The 19,554-nt window shown below is 38.7% G+C and overlaps 1 protein-coding gene and 1 pseudogene across 4 annotated transcripts in view; one reads left to right on the forward strand and one right to left on the reverse strand.

Moving 5' to 3' along the window:
- Positions 1-19,554, reverse strand: part of DLG5 (discs large MAGUK scaffold protein 5) — a 156,596-nt gene that overhangs the window by 114,162 nt on the left and 22,880 nt on the right. The gene's annotated exons all lie outside the window — the stretch shown is intronic.
- LOC103099014 (40S ribosomal protein S29-like) lies at positions 17,879-18,049 on the forward strand (annotated as a pseudogene).

Raw genomic sequence — 19,554 nt, forward strand, 5'->3', positions numbered from 1 at the left:
TGGGAACCTGTCCAAGATTACAGAATTCTGACTGCATGGAGAGGGGATTACAAAATGTGATCTGTATCTTTCCCAAGACACTCATTACCAGAAAAACTGGGCTTAATCATCTCCAAACAGCAATTTCCCAGTAATCTCACTTTCACAAAGGTTACAGAGTTCAGGAGAGAAAGAGTTAACTGGACCCAGGAATGGCTCATAATACTCTTAGATTCAACTAGTCAATGGTAAACCAGGAAAGTGAAAATCAGAAAGATTACGGACTCTTCAATAAAGAACCCAATAGAGGTAAAGATGATCTCATCCTAGGGAAAGCTAAGTAATCAAATAGCTTCATAAGCTATCTGAAAACCAAGTAATTAAATATGTAATTTTTCATTGTTCTTTAGCATAATAAAAGCTAATTTGGAGCTAAATCTAAACCTATTATTGGGTAATATTCTTGTCAAAAGATTGACAAGCCTTTGGGACTCAATTTCCTGAACTGCAACACCATTCAACCAATAAAATGGACAGGGTCAAAGTTCGTTAGTAATAAATAGCTACTTAAAAAAAAAAAATCTTCCACATACCAACCCTTCTAAAGTATGAAAAACCACAAGGGTATGTGAAAAATAGAAAGGCAGTGTTACCTTCAATGACATTTACAAAAGCAAAAGCAAAACCAGATGCAACCAGTTCACAAAGTCTCACTGTGGTCACCAGTACCTAACAGAGATTTTCAGGCATCTGCTTGCCCAAGGGTGTGGAGCAATGAAACCTAAGCACATAGCCAGAGGGTGATTTCCATCTTTACTGGTTTTACCCATCTCATCAGCCCTTGGGAAGAATTGAAAACTGACCAAAGGTCATCAAAAAAGTCCAACACCATCAACTACCCCCCCCATATCATCTTGCCTTCATTATACCATACTGCTTCCACGCTATTTCTCAAATATATCAACTTCTCTCTACTTACATGGCCACTGTCCCGAGATGGAAGGATTATGGAATTCAAACTAAAAGTGACATTAGAAATCACCTGGTCATGAATGACAATGAGGAGACAAGTATCAAGATTTGTGGGACACAGACAAAGCAATACCTAGGGGGAAATTTATGCCCACGAATGCTTCTGTCAATAAAATGGAGAATAAGCAGCTCAATGAATTGGGCATGCAACTAAAAGAACTTTTAGAAAAAGAACAAATTTTAAATCCCCAATTAAAGACTAAATTGGAAATCCTAAAAATCCAAGGGAAAATTGATAAAACTGACAGTAATAAAACTAGGAGTTGATTTCATTTTATCTTTATTACCAGAGACAAATCCATTGGCTGGTACATAGTAGGCATTTAAGTGCTTACAAATAGTCCAACCTCACCATTTGACAAACAGAAAAATTGAAGCTCGGAAATATTCAGTGCCTCATCCAAGGTCATCCAAGTTATGACCAAGTCAAGCTTCAAATGCAGGTTCTGAGTCCCAAATTCAGCACTTTTCCACTGTGCTATCGCCTCCTTCATGGTTCCCCCCTCACCTAGACTATGGAAATAACTTCCTGATTAATCTCCCTGATTCCAGTCTCTCCACTCTCCAATCTATCCTCAACAGCTGCCAAATTAATATTCTTAGTCTCATCTGTGACTTTGCCATTCTCTTGCTAAAAAAAGAAAATAAATAAATCTTCAGTGGCATTTTACTGTCTTTTGGATAAAATATAAATTAATCATTTGAAATCCTCTACAATCTACCTTCAGCCTAGGGAGGCGGAACAAGAACATAGCAGTGGTAATAGTAGTAATAGTAGTAGTAGCAATGCACTATTTGCAATGATCTTTATAAATGTCTCATTTTATCTTCACATCCCTGAAATGTAGGTGTTATTATTATCCCCATTTTATAAATTAAGAAACTGATGCAGAAAAGATTAAATAATTTGCCCAGCGTCATATAGCAATCAATAGAAACTGCAGAGAAATATATTTAGGATTAGAGCTAAAGGGAACTTCCTATAAATTAGAGCTACCCAAACATAGAATGAGTTGCTTTAGGAAAGGGTTCCCTCTCCCTAGATATCCCTGACAAGAAAAGGCTAAGTAATCATTCATCAAATATGATGAAGAATGAATTAAAAAACAGTAAGAACAACAATTGGCATGTATATACTTGTTTAATAAACAAAGTTCTTACATACAGGAGGATCCCACTTGATCTCATAGATGGCTTCTCAAATTCCCTCCAACTCTCCAATTCTGTGATCCTATCAAGAAGTAGTACACTGTAGCAGAAGGCCCATCTATGGTATCTACTTATTACCTGGGTGACCTTAAGTAAATCATTATACCTTCCTGGACCTCATCTGCAAAATAAAGGAGTTGGGACTTTCCACCAATATGGTTGCTTGAAGAGAAGATTCATGCACACAACTCCCACATTCCTACCAGAAAAAGTGAGAGACTGGCACCAGATCAAGAAAATGCCAAGAAACGCGCCCCCCCCCCCCCTTTTTAAACTAAAACTCTTAGCTTTCTCTCTTAAAATCACTGTTATGTATTATAAGGCATTAAAATCACTGTTATGTATTATAAGGCAGAAGAGCAGGGAGGGCTAGGCCAGGGAGTTAAATAACTTTCTAGGGGGTCATAGCTAGAGGCTAGATTTGAATGCAGGACCTCCCACTCTTGGACTGGCTCTAGAATCCACTGAGACATCAAGCTTCCCCCACCCTCCTTGAATTCATTCTTAAATCCCTCTCCTCTTTCAAAAAACACTTTAAACACCACCTTCTGCATCAAGAGTTCTTAGCCAGTGGTTTATGAACATTTATTTTTCCAAAAATACAGCTGGTTTCCTTTATAATTCTATATTGTGCATTTGAAAATAATATTTTCAGGAATCCATGGGCTTCCTCAGACTGCCAAAGGGGTCTAAGACATAACAAAGTTGTTAAGAAGCCTTTTCAATTGCTAATGCCTGGTCTCCCCAAACCACTCTGTACTTAACTATTTCATATTAATTCATAATTTTTCATTCATCCTTTAGTTATGGCATTACACATATCACTTAACCTCAAAGCCTAAATCACTTCTAAGGTTCCATCTCACTCTTAATTTGCCAGTTCAGTGCTCTGAAAAACTCACTGACTGGTATAGGAACCCAGAAGTCTTTGATTTTTCCTTCATCCCCTTTAAATAACTCATATGAGAGGGACCCTAAGCAGAATGGAAATAAGAAGATAATTACACATTCTCCATTTAGTCTGTTAATTAATATCTGAGAAACACAGCAATAAAAGAAGTCCTGAGGTCAGCAAATAGCTTTATGGTGGGAGAAGGAGACTGCTAAAACAATACCCTCACATATAGTCTCACTAATTTCCATCCTGGAAGATTTAATATCTTGACTGACCCACTGAAGCATATTTGTCTTGAACCACAAGAAAAAAGAATCATTTTATTTATTTTTTTTTTAAACCCTTACCTTCCGTCTTGGGTCAATACTGTGTATTGGCTCCAAGGCAGAAGAGTGGTAAGGGCTAGGCAATGGGGGTCAAGTGACTTACCCAGGGTCACAAAAGAATCATTTTAGAAGCAAGCAGGGAGAGGCTTCCATTCCACAGCTTCAAGTTCATAGAGACAAAGGTAAAACAAAGAAAAACTAAATATCTGGTCAAAGCTTGGCCCGAAGTTAAAAAATTAGAAAAGTGAACTTCTTTCCTTCTTTTCATTGATGGAAAAGAGAGGTACAGCTAAAACATTGCCTAAAGGGGGCAGCTAGGCAAGTGACCTGAGACACTTCGGAACCAACACACAATACTGATTCTAAAACAAAAAGTAAGAAGTTCTTTTTTTAATTTTGTAAACATTGCCTAAACTGACAGAGTGTATCATATAATACAGGTGTATTTGTTTTCTTGAACAATCCCCCCTTTTTTAATTCTTTCTTATAAGGGAAATATTTACTATGTACATGGTTGTTTGAATGCTTTCTTTTCCTTTCTCTGAATCCCTAACCCTGGGTATATATATTAAACACTTAACATATGATTATCACGTAATTGTCAACAAGAAATGGCTTTCATTGGCAGGGAAAGGGGAAAGGACATATTTGAAAACAAAGGTAATGTATAAAAACAAGAGATAAATTTTTAAAAATTTTAAATAAAGTATCAGGTTAGTTCCTCATCTTAAAGAAAGAGCATGTGCATACACATCTAATCTTTTAAAGAGACCTTCAAGCTTTCATGAACTAAGGCAAAATAAAGTAAGCGGAACTAGGAAAACAATATACATGACTACAATCATGTAAACAAGAGGAAAAAACCAAAAGCCCAGCATTGTGTAATCATAAAGCTGAGTCTTGGGAGGAAATGTACCTCCCTCCTTGCAGAGGTGAGAGACTTCAGGTGCAGACAGATGCATGAGCCATACCAGACCTGGTCCTAGTCAAGTGGCTTTGCTTAAACATTTTCCTTTATTCCAAAAGAAGATTCACTGAATTTTGGTTGAATCTATACTCAGAAATGACTGATGTAAAAGCAGAAAGCATCACAAAATTACTCTTTTTTTTTTAAACCCTCACCTTCCGTCTTAGAATCAATACTGTGTATTGGCTCCAAGGCAGAAGAGTGGTAAGGGCTAGGCAATGGGGGTCAAGGACTTGCCCAGGGTCACACAGTTGGGAAGTGTCTGAGGCCACATTTGAACCCAGGACCTCCCATCTTTAGACCTGGTTCTCAATCTACTGAGCTGCCCAGCTGCCCCCAAAATTACTCATTTTTAAATTTATTTAATTTAATAAATTAAATACATATTTATTTATATTTATATTTTAATATATAATGCATATATAATATATAAATATAAAATATATTTATATTTACAATTTCTATATAAATTATATAATTTATATATAATAAATTAAATGTATATAAATAAATTAAAAATAAATGTATTTAATTAATTAATTGATAAAAATTAAATACTCATTTCAATCTTGTCCATTATCATAACCATAGTTGAAATGAGAAGCTTCAAAAAGTGGAATTCAGTCATGTATCCCCAGAAATATCATCCCATCCCTTTTTTTTCCCATACATCTTTGTGTTGATATATATCATAGCACCTAGTAGTCTTCCAGCTATATGTGCCATCTTAAAAGAATATTTAAAACCTCTACAAATCCTTTTAACTGAAACCAACAAGGAAAGCTGCAAGGCATGACTTTTTGATGTTCTGTCATGTAACTATGGCTCGCCAGTCATAAAGAGCTTCTATTTGCATTCATTTCTAGATTACAAACAATTCGACAGTCTGATGTGGAGAAAGCAAGCCCTCATTTCCATTTTTCCCCAGCAACAAAAAGATACCCATTATAAGGGGAAAAGAAGAAAAAGAATCTGCTCACATGCATGGCTTCTCCAAAGCCTTCCCAGCAGATCACAAGAAGTGTGGTTAGGCTATCAGGGAAGCATCGTGTCAGCCACAAAGAAAAGCACCCACAAGAGAAAGCTGACCTTAACCAAAAAGGAAGAAAAATAGAGATTTCACTACTCGATAGAGCTTTAAAAAAAAAATCCAACTACTTTTAATTCAGAGCTACAGAGCAGACCAAAGCAGGCTTGGAAATATGGGAAGGAGAAAGGGGGAATCCTGAGTTGTCAATGATGTGACCTTCTCTGATTAAAGAGAGAACACTTAATGAGTCTGGTGGGTTTTTTGGTTTTTGTTTGGGGGGTGTATGTGTGTGTGTGAATGTGTGTTCAAGCCCAGCCTCAGATACTAGCTGTATGACCCTAGGCAAGTCACATCACCATGCTTTGCCTCAGTTTCCTCAACTGTAAAACGAGGGGGTTAAACTAGATGGCCTCTACAGTCCCCTCCAGCTTTAGAACTATAATCCTAGGATCCCTCAAACCCCTGCTCAGTGGCTGTATCTTCCCAACAGAATGTAACCTCCCTGGGGAAAAAGGGGCTTTTATTTTGCCCTGGTATTCCCAGCCAGCCTAGCAAAGGCTTATTAGAATATATCATTTATTCTAAAGCTATTTTTGCAAAATTGTTACCTTCTTAATCAGCAAATATAAAGTCTTTAAGCCTCAGATGGGGTCCTCCCCCACTATTTAGAGACCTAGCACAGTGCCCAACATGTAACTAAGTCAAAGGTTCTGCACTGTTTTAGTACCTGAACCCCTTGTGCAATGCCTGGGAAAGCCCATGAAGCCTTTCTCAGAATCAGGCCTGGAAATGCACAAAACAAAACACATTATGACAACAACAACAAAACCACTTAAGCTGAAATGCAATTGTCAAACTGTTACAGAATACAAATTCAGGGGCCCTGGGTTAAAAACCCCTAGAACAGATGTCAAATCAATATCTGTTGATGGCTTAAGTGGTCCAGTGCCCAGTACCATGTGCAAATGGGCCATTAGCAAGAGAACTTTGGCAAGAGAACAAAAAAATGCAGTCAATTCCCGATAAAGCTGGTCAGATAAGACAGGAATCACAGGGCAGAAATAAGCCCAAAGGGTTTCATAATCCTGAAAACAACATCTCCAGAAAATATCTATTTTATATTTTTACATTTAAATTATTTACTCTATTAAATATGTCAAATTATTTATTTATACAAATTATATATACTGAATTATTAAAATTAAATTTAATCAATTAAAATATTTCTATTTTGAAATATCCATCAAAGCTGACTCCGTGTCACCATGTTTCAGATAAACAGGGAGGGAGCTCTGAGGAGCAGGCAAGCAGACTCTTGAAGCAGGACTTATTGGCTGCTATTTTAATCCCCCAAATTAAGATCTCCAACAGGGTCCCAGGTTGGCTAACAGATGCTCAGTTATGTTTTTAGATAGTTACACCATCATCCCAGCAAAGCTCATACACACACACATAAAATTTCTGAGAGCCCATCGGGTCTGTCTTCCCAGCTAAATTGGAAACTGTCAAACGAGATTTTGTGCAAACACTTTTTTTTTTTGGCTTGGGGCAATCCTTGCAAGTTTTATACTTTTCTTTCATTTTCTAGGCTTTCAGTCCATAAGGCCTGGATCAAAGCAGGAGAAGAGGAGGGAGACAGGAGTCTTCAGGTAACAAACTGAAACTAAAGGAATTAAGAGATGTTCACATGAAAGAAGAAATGGGTTAGAAGTACCCTAACTTAGAAGACCCTCTGAGAAAGGTCGACCAACAAGAGATTGTCTTTGCTGGATCCGTCTGAAAACAGATGTCTAGATTCTGAGTCTCTACCCTTGTCCCCTCAAATCTGACCTACCCCCCTAGAGAAGCTGTCATTCAAAGGATGCCTGAGGTGTACTGTTGCAAGGGGTGAAAGATACAGTACCATATCTAATGTACTCCAAATACTGTGCCAGATCATCTTTGTTTTTTCTGATGGCTGGCAGCTTCTAGCTCTCCAAGGGGAGGCAGGAAAGAAAATGTTGAAAGAAGGAATCAGACAAACCATATACATTTGGATTAGGAGTAGTTAATGCCCCTGGAAAGGAAGGGAGGTAGCGGACCTGTGTTCAAATATTACCTCAGACATAGCTATGATACCCTGGGCAAGTCCCTTCACCCCCCTTGACTAGCCTTTACCACTCTTTTTTTTTAACATTATTTTATTTGGTCATTTTTACCACTCTTCTGTCTTAGAATTCATACTAAGGATTTTTTTAAAATAAAAGGAATGGCTAATGGAAGATATGGAGGAAGGAGACTTGGGAAGTAGAGACACAGAAATGACAGGAAGATAAACTGACTTAAAATAAACTTCCCAGCAAAAGACAGGGTACTTTAGGAAAAGGCAATAAGTTGCACTTGAAAGATTTACAAAGCATTTTACGATTATTATCAAATTTGATCCTCAAAATAATCTTGCTGGATAAGGGATGTTATTAACCCCATTTTGCAGATGAGAAATTTGAGGCAGGAATCAATGAAGTGTTTTGAACCAGGAAATGTCTGAGTACGGATCTGAATTTGGGTCTTCCTGACTCCAGGCCACTCTCTCCCCCATACTACCTTCTCTACCTCTTTCCTACCTTTTTCTTTTTCTCTACCATTACTACATTGACTTAATAAGGCTATAAAGCTACTAGCAGCCTCATAATTAAATTTTAATTATTACAACCTCCTTTTATTTTTAAAGGCATTTTTATTTTCATGTCATTTCTCTGACAGTTCTTCCAAAGTGTCCCTCCTCCATCTCCTCCTTCATCCTTATCACAGTTAATCCAGTGCTCCATCTGATGAGCTGCCAAGCTGCCAAAGGCAATACCAATATTTGATGAGTCCTTCCCCAAAAAGAAACTGTAGCATGGAAAATTAATGAAATTCCAAGTGGAAAAGACTAGGAATGGAAGTAGACATATAAGTACAATAGCCACACTCTGTACACTCAATCAAATCCAGAAAAGCCTTGTGTGGAGCAAGGGGAGCTTTCAAAGGGGAAACTGCAGGGAAAAGGCTCAAACTTAAAACACTCCAAAGTGTCTCCATCCCAAACTTCTGTATCAGCAAGTATGAAAGGCAGCAAAACTAAAAAGTGGCCCAGAAGCAGTTGGTTCTACCTTGATTTACAGTCTCCCTCAACTGGAAGCCTATGAGTCTTCTCCAGACTTAGGTCCTTACAGACAAACCAGGAAGTTTTCAGGGGGTTGGTTAGGTTTGGTTTTTCCCAATGCTATTAAAACGGGCATATTCATTAAAAGATCAACCCTCAAAAAAAAAAACAATAACTAGCCTTAGGAGAAAAGGAAAATCAATTCCCTTTGGCTATATGGCCCCCACTATCAAGTAAATCCTGCAGTCATTCAGTGTTGGGCACCGTAGCCTATACCCCCACAGCCAAGCTAGGTTGCCAAGCTCAAGATGGGCAGAGTGGGTGCTGGCCCCCTGCCCACCAGGTCCCACAGTCCTCAGAACCCCGGGCCCCCTGCTGACAGTGCACTTTGGCCAGCAGTGTACACAACAAAGGCTTGTTGTTCCCCATCAGCGCCGCCCTGAACAGTGGCTCAACCAGTTGGCCCAGTAGCCTGGCTCTATCCCTGCAGTGACAAAGGCTCCCGGTGGCCTCCGCAGGTGGTGTAGAGTTACAGAACCCCAGCGGGTCATCCACCAGACCAATGGCATGCAGAGAAGAGTGGGAAGACCGGTAGACGGAAGCAAAATGGTCCGACAAAAAGAACAGTTCCTCACTCGTCGTGTTCTATTTGGTTTCTACTACTCCCAGAGTCATGGGAAGGATTCAGACTGGATCGGTTACACAGCTGCTCAAGCACCAACAGGAAAAAAAAAGTTCTTAACATTTTGGCAAACGATACAAGGGAAAAAATGCCCAGAAGAATTCTAGTGCCTACTGGAACCAGGTTTCGTAGCTTGGAACGACAGCCATCCAGTCAAAAATCAATCCACTTAACCTTGTATTTATTTTGCATATACTCTATCTACTAAAATATTTTGTTTCCCTTTGAAAATAGAAGCTCCTTAAGGACAGAGACTGCTTCATTTTTCTCTTTGTGCCCTCAGCAGCTAGAAAAATCACCTGAAACATCCAAGATGCTTAATAATTGCTTCTTGATTTAATCTGACTTCCTGCACAATACAGTGATCCTAACCTTGAACCAATCCCTAGAATGAGTAACCATCAAAAGGCTGGGGCTCCATTTGCCAAAGAAAAACACAATATTTTGTTTCAAATAGCCCATAGATATTTTTCTCCTCTTTATTTCAACTTAAGTCACAAAACAACCACAAACAAGGTCATATTTCCCTTTTTTAAAAGGAAGCATTAGGGCAACTAGGTAGCTCAGTGGATAAAGAGGCAGACCTAGAGAAGGGAGGTCCTGGGTTTAGATTTGGCCTCAGACTCTTGTGTGTGGTGGCCCTGGCCAAGTCAATGAACCCCCCTTTGTCTAGCCCTTACCACTCTTTTGTCTTGGAACCAAAACAAAGTATTGATTCTAAAATAGAAGGTAAGGATTAAAAAATAAAATAAAAAAAGAGAAATCGGCCCAGTATTTCAAAGAACTTATAGAGCATTTCTCTAGCAAGAAAAACCCAAAAAGCCAAAAGGCTATGTTGTACACCTCAGACTGGAAGTTCCAAAGAGAGCAAGGATTACTTCTAAATTTGATTTCCTCCCACTTTTGGAACATCAAATCAGCTCTGAAACTCAATCATATAAGTAATTCTTATCCCCTGGGCCTTGCCTTCCCTCTGACTAGAGAGAGAAACTAGAGTTGGGCCCAGGACAGAAATGTCATCATTTTCCACCTGAATACAGGACTTTCTATATCTTCCTCCTTCCACTCCTTTTCAGCTTTTTATGTATTATATCCACACACACTTAGACTGTAAATTCCTTGAGGGCAAAGACTTTCTTTGTAACTCATTGCTTTTCAAAGTGCCTAGCACAAAACAGCTACTTAATAAATGTTTACTGACCATCTATTTTTTTTTCTTTTTTACCTTCAGTCTTAGAATCAATACTATGTATTAGTTCCAAGGCAGAAGAGCAGTAAAATCTAGGCAATGGGAGCTAAGTGACTTGCCCGGGGTCACACAGCCAGGAAGTATCTGAGGCCAAATCTGAACCCAGGACCACCCTTCTCTAGGCTTGGCTCTCTATCCACTCTTGCCCCAAATACTGACTCATGATGAGTGAATAAATGAATCCTTGATCAACTCTGAAAGACTTAGCTACTCTGATCAATACAATGATCCAAGGCGATTCCAAAAGACTCATGATGAGAAATGATTTCCACTTCCAGAGAAAGAACTAAGGAACTATGAGTGCAAATTAAAGCATCATTTTCTCACCTTAAAAATATAGATAAATGAATGAATGAATGAATGAATCCTAGACATCGCACATTACCATACATGACATCCTAGAGCAGAAGATGTTCTTCCCATAGCCAAATCATTCTCATCCTTCCAAGATGCAGTACAATTTCCAATACCACTACAAAGCCTTTTCCAATGCCTCTTGCCCTCAATGCTCTTTGGCACGTCTGGTTTAGACCACACAATTTAGTATTTATATACTCTATTATCATATAATTATTATATAATATATATAATAATATTTATTGATATTTATTAATATTATATTTATATATTATATATTATATAATTATATTATATTCTTGTTCCCTCTCCATGTATGCAGAATCCCCCCCAAACAGATTATGAACTCTTTGAAGCCAGAGACATTCCTTATTCTTCTCTTGTCTTCTACTGTAAACAGGACAATACACAGGCCACAAGAACCATGACTCATGGTTCAGACAGCAATGTGCTGACCCAATTTAAAGATATGGGTCCTCCCATTTCTATCCCTTCCTAACTCAAAATTGTAAATCCAAAATTTGGAAACAAGCAGCACGATCCTGACCGTATAAACATGTGTGGTCCTCAGCAAGTTACTTAACCCAATGGCCTTTTGGAACTTCCATACCATTCTTGGGCTTTAGCCTTACTTCCTGAACATCCTCAGCCCTGATGGAACATGAATCCTTTCCCTGGAACCATCTTACCCTGGAATCTCCCTCTGTCCCCTGAGGAGATGAGGAGGGGGTTCTCTCATTGATTGGAGAGAGCCCCAGCCTCCTTTGGGACCACCTTCATTCCTCCTCCCAACTGTGCTTCCAACTTTCTAGTCTTTAAGGCCATGTTCCTTCCATTCTTCCCTTCCATCCTTTTAGCTTCTTCTCCCATTAGAATGGAAACTCCCAGAGAGCAGGAATGCTTCCTTTTTGCTTATATCTGTATCCCCAATGCAGAAAATGGCAAATGCTAAATAAATGCTTGTAGTCTTGTCTTGTCTTTCCTCCTAAGCAAAAAAAAAAAATGGTTAAAATTAAAATTAAAATCAGTCTCAAATGCTTCCCCAGGAATACAATGACCTTCAACACATTTGTTTATTCCTAACAACAGTCCTGCCCTTCATACCTAAATTCTGGGGACTTTCAAGAGAATTAGCATTTGGTCTTGACTGCTTTCTTGCCCTTCCAACCACACTGAATTCACTCAGACTAATGAGAAATTATACTGTGAATCTTCTTTTAAAGTGAATAATCATTCTCCAATTTTTCCTTTATTGTAAATCTAGATTATTATATATAAGAAATCTCCAATAAATGGAATTTATTACAAGGAAAAAAAATTTAGAACCAAATCATGAGCCCAGGACCAGGAAAACTTGGGCATCTGGTCAAAAGAAATGCTGGCAGGTTAAAAAAAAAAACAAGAAAAAAAAACTTTGCTCTCCCCCTGGCTAGATCATATCCTGCCTCAGGATATCAATATCAGGAAATCTTGGCTAACTAAAATTTTCATTCATTCATACAACAGTTATCATAAGCATTTAAAATGTGAAATGAGAAGCAATAAATTAATAAGCATTTAGTAAGCATCATGTCAAGCACAGTGCTAAGCACTTAGGATACAAGAAAAAGGCAAAAGATAATCCCAATCCTCAAGGAGCTTACAATCTAATAGAGCATAGATGTGTACAAAGCAAGCTATATAAAGGATAAATAGGAAATAATTAACCGAAGAAAGGTGCTGGAATGCAGAAGGGTTAGGAGAGGATTCCTGTAGGTGGGATTTTTAGTTAAGACTTAAAGGAAGCCAGGGAGGACCAAAGGTCAGTAGTCAAAAAGGAGAGAAAGCATGGGGGAGAGCCAAAGGAAATGGATAAAAAAACTGGTCTTAAAGGCAGAAAAATTTATGTACAAACCCCACTTTGGCCACACACTAGCTGTGTAACCCTGAGCAAGTATTGCAACCTCTCAATACCAATGGGAATTCTTTAGATGGCCAAAATAAATAAATAAATAAAGACCCCATCAGGAGAGCTCCCTACAATGAAATCAGAAGTCTGGAGAATGAACTGTGACCCTAAAGGAGAAAAATAAGAGATGGTCCTTGTCTCCAAGAAGCAAACTAATAAAAAAAACCATACACAGGTGAGTGTAATTTCACACATTCCCTTTCCTGCACACACCTTTTCAACCAAGGAAGTCTACAACATTTTCCTCAAACAGAACATTTCATTTTTACCTCTGCCTTTGCACAAGACATTATCTGACACACAGGGAATGAGTACACTTCTCCCTCACTCTGGCCCTGGTAAAAATCCCTGCCTTCCCTGAAAGCCCTATTTGGGACCATTTCCTACTAAAACCTAAGAAGAGACTTCTCCTAAACCTGCCTGGTTGCTAACACTATCTTCTTTTTTTATTTTTTTTAAGAATAAAGAATGACCTTAAGGTTGCAAATATAGGTGGAAGAAAATAGGAAAGTTAGGAAGAAAGGTGGGTTTGGAAGTAAAAACTAGCCCTGGTTTTGAAAATAAGAACCCAGAAAAATGAAAAAAAAATCCTCAAACCTGATTATAATGACCCAACTTGTCCCAGAAGAGGAGAAAATGTACCTCTCTCCCTTCTTCACAGAGGTATGGAACCACAGCCTCAGCAGATACCCTCAATTAGATGGTTTTGCTAAATTGCTTTTCTTTTCTTTTTTTTTTTTGGTGGGGGGTCGTGAGAAGAAAGGACTACTCCCTAGAAAGGGTCATTCAGAAATGAAGGTGATACAAAAATAAGAAACAAACACAAAAAGCTTAAGTCTAAGAAATTATTTTGTATTGGGAGGTGTGCGTGTTTACATATTTCTATTAAAGGGTGCATGGGGTGTTCTGGGAGGACCAGCACCTCTGGTGAGAAGGCTTGCTGAGCCCTTTCAAAGTTGCTCACCCACTCTGGGTGTCCACTGATTACCCAAGTGTCATGTGTGGCTCCAAGAAGCTATAGCATAAACAGCAAGTGATACCTAGTAAAACCACCTCAGCAGAAGCAATAAACCAGATTACGGTCCTCAAAGCCATCAGTGAGGTAGGGAGTTGGGGGGATGTCTAGCCCAAGCAGGAGAAGACCTCTCTGCAGAATGAATGGATGAGAACAATTCATTCCAACAGCCATGAAGGCAGAGGAAACAGATACCATGGAGTGCTTAGAGCTTGGGCAGACACCAAAGAAGCCATGGTCATCTTCTGACTTTTGTCTTGACTCTGAAAAGTCATCAGTGAAGCTGTCAACTCTGCAACTCAGCCTCACTTATATCCAATTTACTCTCGAGTTAAGACATCACACCATGATGTCACTGGTTCTCTCTTTGATAGAAAGGACAAATAACAACTTATGTTCAACATAGATCCAAGATGTGGAACTGAAAGGAATTTCAGAGTTCACTGAGTCCAGCCTCCTTATTTGTTAGCATCCTTGTTAATCCTTGACTAGAACGCTTTGGGCATTTTCTCAAGCCTGGGACTTTCTCCCTCCTCATCTCTCCATCCCTAAGCTTTCTTGGCTTCCTTCAATTCTCAGAAGGTCTCTGCAATCAAATGAGATCATATTTGTAAAGAACTTAGCACATGTGGTACCTGGAAGGCACTAAATTCATATTATTCCCTTTCCTTGTCCTCTCCCTTCCCTAAGATCATGTCCCATTTATCTCTTGTCCATATCTCATCTGTACCTATTTGGATGCATCATCTCCCCCATGAGACCATGGGCTTTGGAAAATAGACTATTTTCTTCTTTTCTTTGGTATCCCCAGTGCTTAACCCACAGCCTGGTAAATAGTGGTACTTAAAAAATGCTGCTTGTCTAATTCCAAATACTGTCCTCTTTGTCAGTGCTATGCAGCATCCTAGTTCTGATTTCCTCCAGTAAAAGGTAAGCTTCCTTTTTTTTTTAATTTTTAAATTTGTTTTTAACATTAAAATTCCCTGGTATCCCTCTTCTTCCCTATTAGAGAAGGCATCATTTGACAAAAATATATTATATATAAGACTATGTCTTGCTTATTTCTATTTATTAGTTCTTTCTCTGGAGGTAGACATACCCAAATCATTCTTCAAACAATATTTCTGTTGCTGCCATATATAATGTTTTCTTAGCTCTGCTAAGGTCATTCTTCGTAATTCCATGTAGGTAGAAGGTAAGTTTCTCAAGGGCATGAATTAATTTGGTTTTTGTCCCAGTGAGCAGCATAATTTTAAACAAAGGAAAATGCTTACAAATTCGAATGAAACAAAAATGAATGAGATCAGATGAGATCCCTGGACTGAGGCAAGGGTGAGAGAGCCAGGGCCACCAATAGTTAAATGAAATAGGATATTGCCATCCACTATTAGCTTTGGGTCATTCTTCAAAAAGTGGGGATTATTCTCCCCCATTAAACTGTCTTTTGTCCTTATTTTTTTATCCCTAGCCCCTAACACGGTGTCTGGTACAGTGTAGAAGCTTAATAATGTTTATTGGGGGCAGCTAGGTGGCTCAGTGGATAGAGAGACAGACATGGAGATGGGAGGTCCCAGATCCCAATTTGGCCTCAGACACTTTGTAGCTTTGTGACTCTGGGCAAGTCACTTAATCCCAGTTGCCTGGCCCTTACCACTCTTCTGCCCTGGAACTAAGTATTGATTCTAAGACATTAGGTAAGGATCTTTAAAATAAAGAAATAAATAATGTTTATTGACTGAGTCTGCACTGTCTTCCACATTTTCACCCTCTGGAAGATGACTGGCCAGGTTGAAAGTGCCTATAACTAGAGAATCACATTTACCTTACCTTAAGTGAAAGCTTTTCATACTTGACAAAAATTCCTTCCCATCAATGGTGTCTCATTTTAATCTGCACAGTGGCCCTAGGAGATAAGTATGGCAGCTCCCTATTTTGGCCTAGGAATACTAAAGCACAGAGTTCATCTAAGTGCCAACTAAGGGCCAGAGTAGAAGAACGAAGTCCTCCTGTGTGAACTTTAGATTACTCCACCCTACTTAGTCTAACAAAATCAGGAATCTCTATACCCATACTTAAAGATTAAGTATTTAGGAGGATGGCCTTCAACAGACATGTGCCCATCAAACATTGGTTTTGCTGTCTGTCTTTCTTCTATTTCCCTCTTCTATCTAACTACTGTAATTTCCTCTTAGAAGGTGAAATTATGTATGCACCTGCAGTTAGAAAATTTGAAAGTGCAGGATGATTATGTTTAGTGATCAATTGGGGAGACTAGTCTCCTAATCATCATCAGGGGGGATTGTGAACTTTAGATTACTCCACCCTGCTTAGTCTAACAAAATCAGGAATGTCTACAACCGTACTTAAGGATTAAGTATTTAGGAGGATGGCCTTCAACAGACATGTGCTAGCAAATGACAAATCAGAAACAGCTGACAGACCCCTGGGCTGTCCTAAGTCAAGCTTAAGCTACCATTAGTACAGGTGAGACGCAGGAAAGTGATGTAAAACCACGTGTCCATGGCTGATTAGCTCATTTAAAATCACCGCGCTTACCTTACCACTATATTTGCTACATCATTACAAGGAAGGAAGAGAGGAGAAGAAGGCGTTACTGACAGTTAAATACCAATTATGATCTCGCCAATGTAGAGACTCAGGTGAGATTATAAGGAATTCTGGGAAATACCAAGGACTTCTGGGGATTGAAGTCTAGGGTTCAAAATCTCCATTTTTACATCCCCCTGAGGCCCAAGGAAGGCTAGTCTCTACAATGGGTCTCATAAACATACCAACTTTGAAATTACAATAATTTGAGGATAAGAGGAAAAGAGAACAAAACCTATAATTGCTAGGCGCATTGTCAAAAAGCCAGTTAGGGGGAAGTCCCTTTGGCATAAGAGTATACACACAAAACAAAATGCATTTAAACCCCACATAGTTCAAATCATGACATCCCAAAGTTTACTCTGGATCTTCTTGATGTAGTGTAGGTTTTCTGGCATCTTTCTGCAACAGTTCATTCTCTCCATGACAACATCCTACTGACTGGTACAAGGATGAAACTCAGGAGTCTTGGTCCCTTCGAGCACCATCGATGTTAAAAGCCACAGTGAAGGAGCCAAGGGAAGACCATGGTGATAACTTCATTCAGGACACTGTATATGGCAACCTACTAATTAAATTACATCCCCCACCAGTTCAGAGACATGCTACATGTCTCTCTAGTCTGTAACCCATAAGAAACCTTGGCACAGGGGCGCCTTCACACATGCCCCATTTCCAGAGGTAGATACAAATGAGCCAAACAAGAATAGAAAATGTTTGCAAGCCTAGAGCTATACAAATTCTCATTCTCTCTGGGAAAAAAACATTCTGACCCATTCCCTCACACCACACACCCCCAAAATGTACCAGGCCCATCTCAGAATGAGTCTTAATAAAGTCTTAATAAAGATACAGGTAGAGAAGAAAATGATCAGTTCTCTTTTTCATTTAAATTTATTTTATTTAGCACCGGCAGTGGACATTAAATCCTCCCATCCCAGCAACACCCTGTTCAGTTGTGAAGATCCAAATCTCATCAATTCTATATTAATTAAAAATCAATTAATTAAAAAATAATTAATTAAAAATTAAACCATATGACTGAAAAAGTTTCTCCACAGCCAACACTTCTAACACCTTGACCCCTTTCTCTCTCTAGTCTTCAATCTCTCTACTGGTTCCTTCCTTTTTTTGTTGTTGTTCAGTTATTTTCAGGTATGTTGAACACTCCGTTTGGGGTTTTCTTGGCACAAATACTAGAGTGGCTTGCCATTTCCTTCTCTAGTTCATTATAAAAATAAGGAGACAGAGGTAAACAGGATTAAATGATTTGCCCAATGTCACAAAGCTAGTCTGAGGTCATATTTGAACTCAGGACTCCAGTCTGGCACTCTATCCACCCTATGCTTCCTATTACCTACTACCTACCCACTATCTACAAGCAAACTCACCTCTGTCTTCTTTATTCTTTAAAAAAAAAAAAAGCTTCCTTTTGTCTCAGGGCTTTCCTCCGGCTGCATGGGTCACCAGCAGCTCTCCCGGAGCCATCCTCGCAATTTTGGTCAAGGGTCTCAGTCTTGCCGCATATGTTCTAATCGGCACAGCCTGATCTGCAAGTATGGTCTGAAGGTGTGCCACCAAAGCTTCTGATGATATGCAAAAGACATTGGCTCCATGGATTTGGACTAAATTACATTTATGGATCTCGCTTCAATGACTTCCCTAACCATCAGCAGTGACCCCTTTACTGGACCCTGGACAGCTACTTGAGCCACCTAAAGATTGATCCTGTTCATAGTATGTTAATTTGTACATATAATTTTAAAAGGTCACCCTCCTTTATGGTTGGAAAAAGAAAAACTAGAATAATACTTCACTAAATCCCATCATCCCTTCAGGCTACCACAGGGTCACTGAAAAACTGGATTTAACTTTTTAATGTTCTTATCTTTCTTCTATCTCCTCCTAGGTTATAAGGGTTTTGAGGCCGGGCACCCTGACATTCATTCACCTATTTCTTCCATCACCTGGCATCTGGCAGAGAAGGCATCCAAGCCAACATAAGGCAGAAGGGATAGAAAGCTTCAAAAGGACACTCTGGACTAAAATGACAGAATATACTTGAATGCCTTTGCAAACTTTTTTCAAAATAAAATATGAGGGGAGGGAAAGAATAGGATTCTTGGAACCAAGGAATAATATTCTAAATTGACTAATTAAATAAAATTTTCAAAAAAGAAATAAAATAAAATCTGAACAGATGCAGAGTGAAATAAGAACAATGTATAGAATGAAAACAACACTCTCAAGGAAACTCTGAAAAACTCTGAAAGACTTTAGAACCCTGATCAATGCAATGAAAAACACAATTCTAGAAGTTGGGCAATGAAGTATACCACCCACCTGATAGACTTAAAATGATGAATAAGGGGATAGCAAGGTGGCTCAGTGGACTGAGAGGCAATCTTGGGTTCATCAAATCTGGCCTCAGACACTTCCTAGCTATGTGACTCTGGGCAAGTCATTTAACCCCCAATGACTAGCCCTTACTGCTTTTCTGCCTTGGAATCAAAACACAGTATTGATTTTAAATTGGAAGGTAAGAGTTTTTTTTAAAAATGACGAATGAGGCATGCATTTTTGAGCATGGTCAACTTGGAATTTTGTGCCAATTTGTTGAAAGAGTTTTGCTTCTTTTTTGTGGTAAATTGTGTGGGTGTGGGAGAGAGAAATAATAATAATAATAATAATAATAATAATAATAATAATAAATGACTGTTAAGCAGCAAAATAATAAAAATTTTTTGTTTTGATATCATCTCTTTCCCATGGTTTTCCTCTCTGATCTCTCCCTTTAAGCCATCCCTGAAAATAAAATACTGAAAATGGAAAAAGAAAGGTTGTAAAATTAACCAAGTTAAGACTCTGATATTCTAGGCTGTGTCCCACAGCCACGATTCCTGTTTTCTGAGGGGTGAAGACAGAGAAAGGGGGCACATCTCATAGCTTTTGTTTGGGGCCAAGTTTGGTCCTTAAATTTTCTCATATTCAACCTCAATTCTTATGCTTTTGTTCTTGCAGTCACAGTATATAGCATTTGTTTGGCTTTGTTCACTTTGCATCAATTTATATAACCTATATAAGTCTTTCTATGCTTATGGGTATTCATCATACTCATATTTCTTATAGCATAA

Source organism: Monodelphis domestica, chromosome 1, assembly GCF_027887165.1.
Source record: "Monodelphis domestica isolate mMonDom1 chromosome 1, mMonDom1.pri, whole genome shotgun sequence".
Taxonomy (NCBI): domain Eukaryota; kingdom Metazoa; phylum Chordata; class Mammalia; order Didelphimorphia; family Didelphidae; genus Monodelphis; species Monodelphis domestica.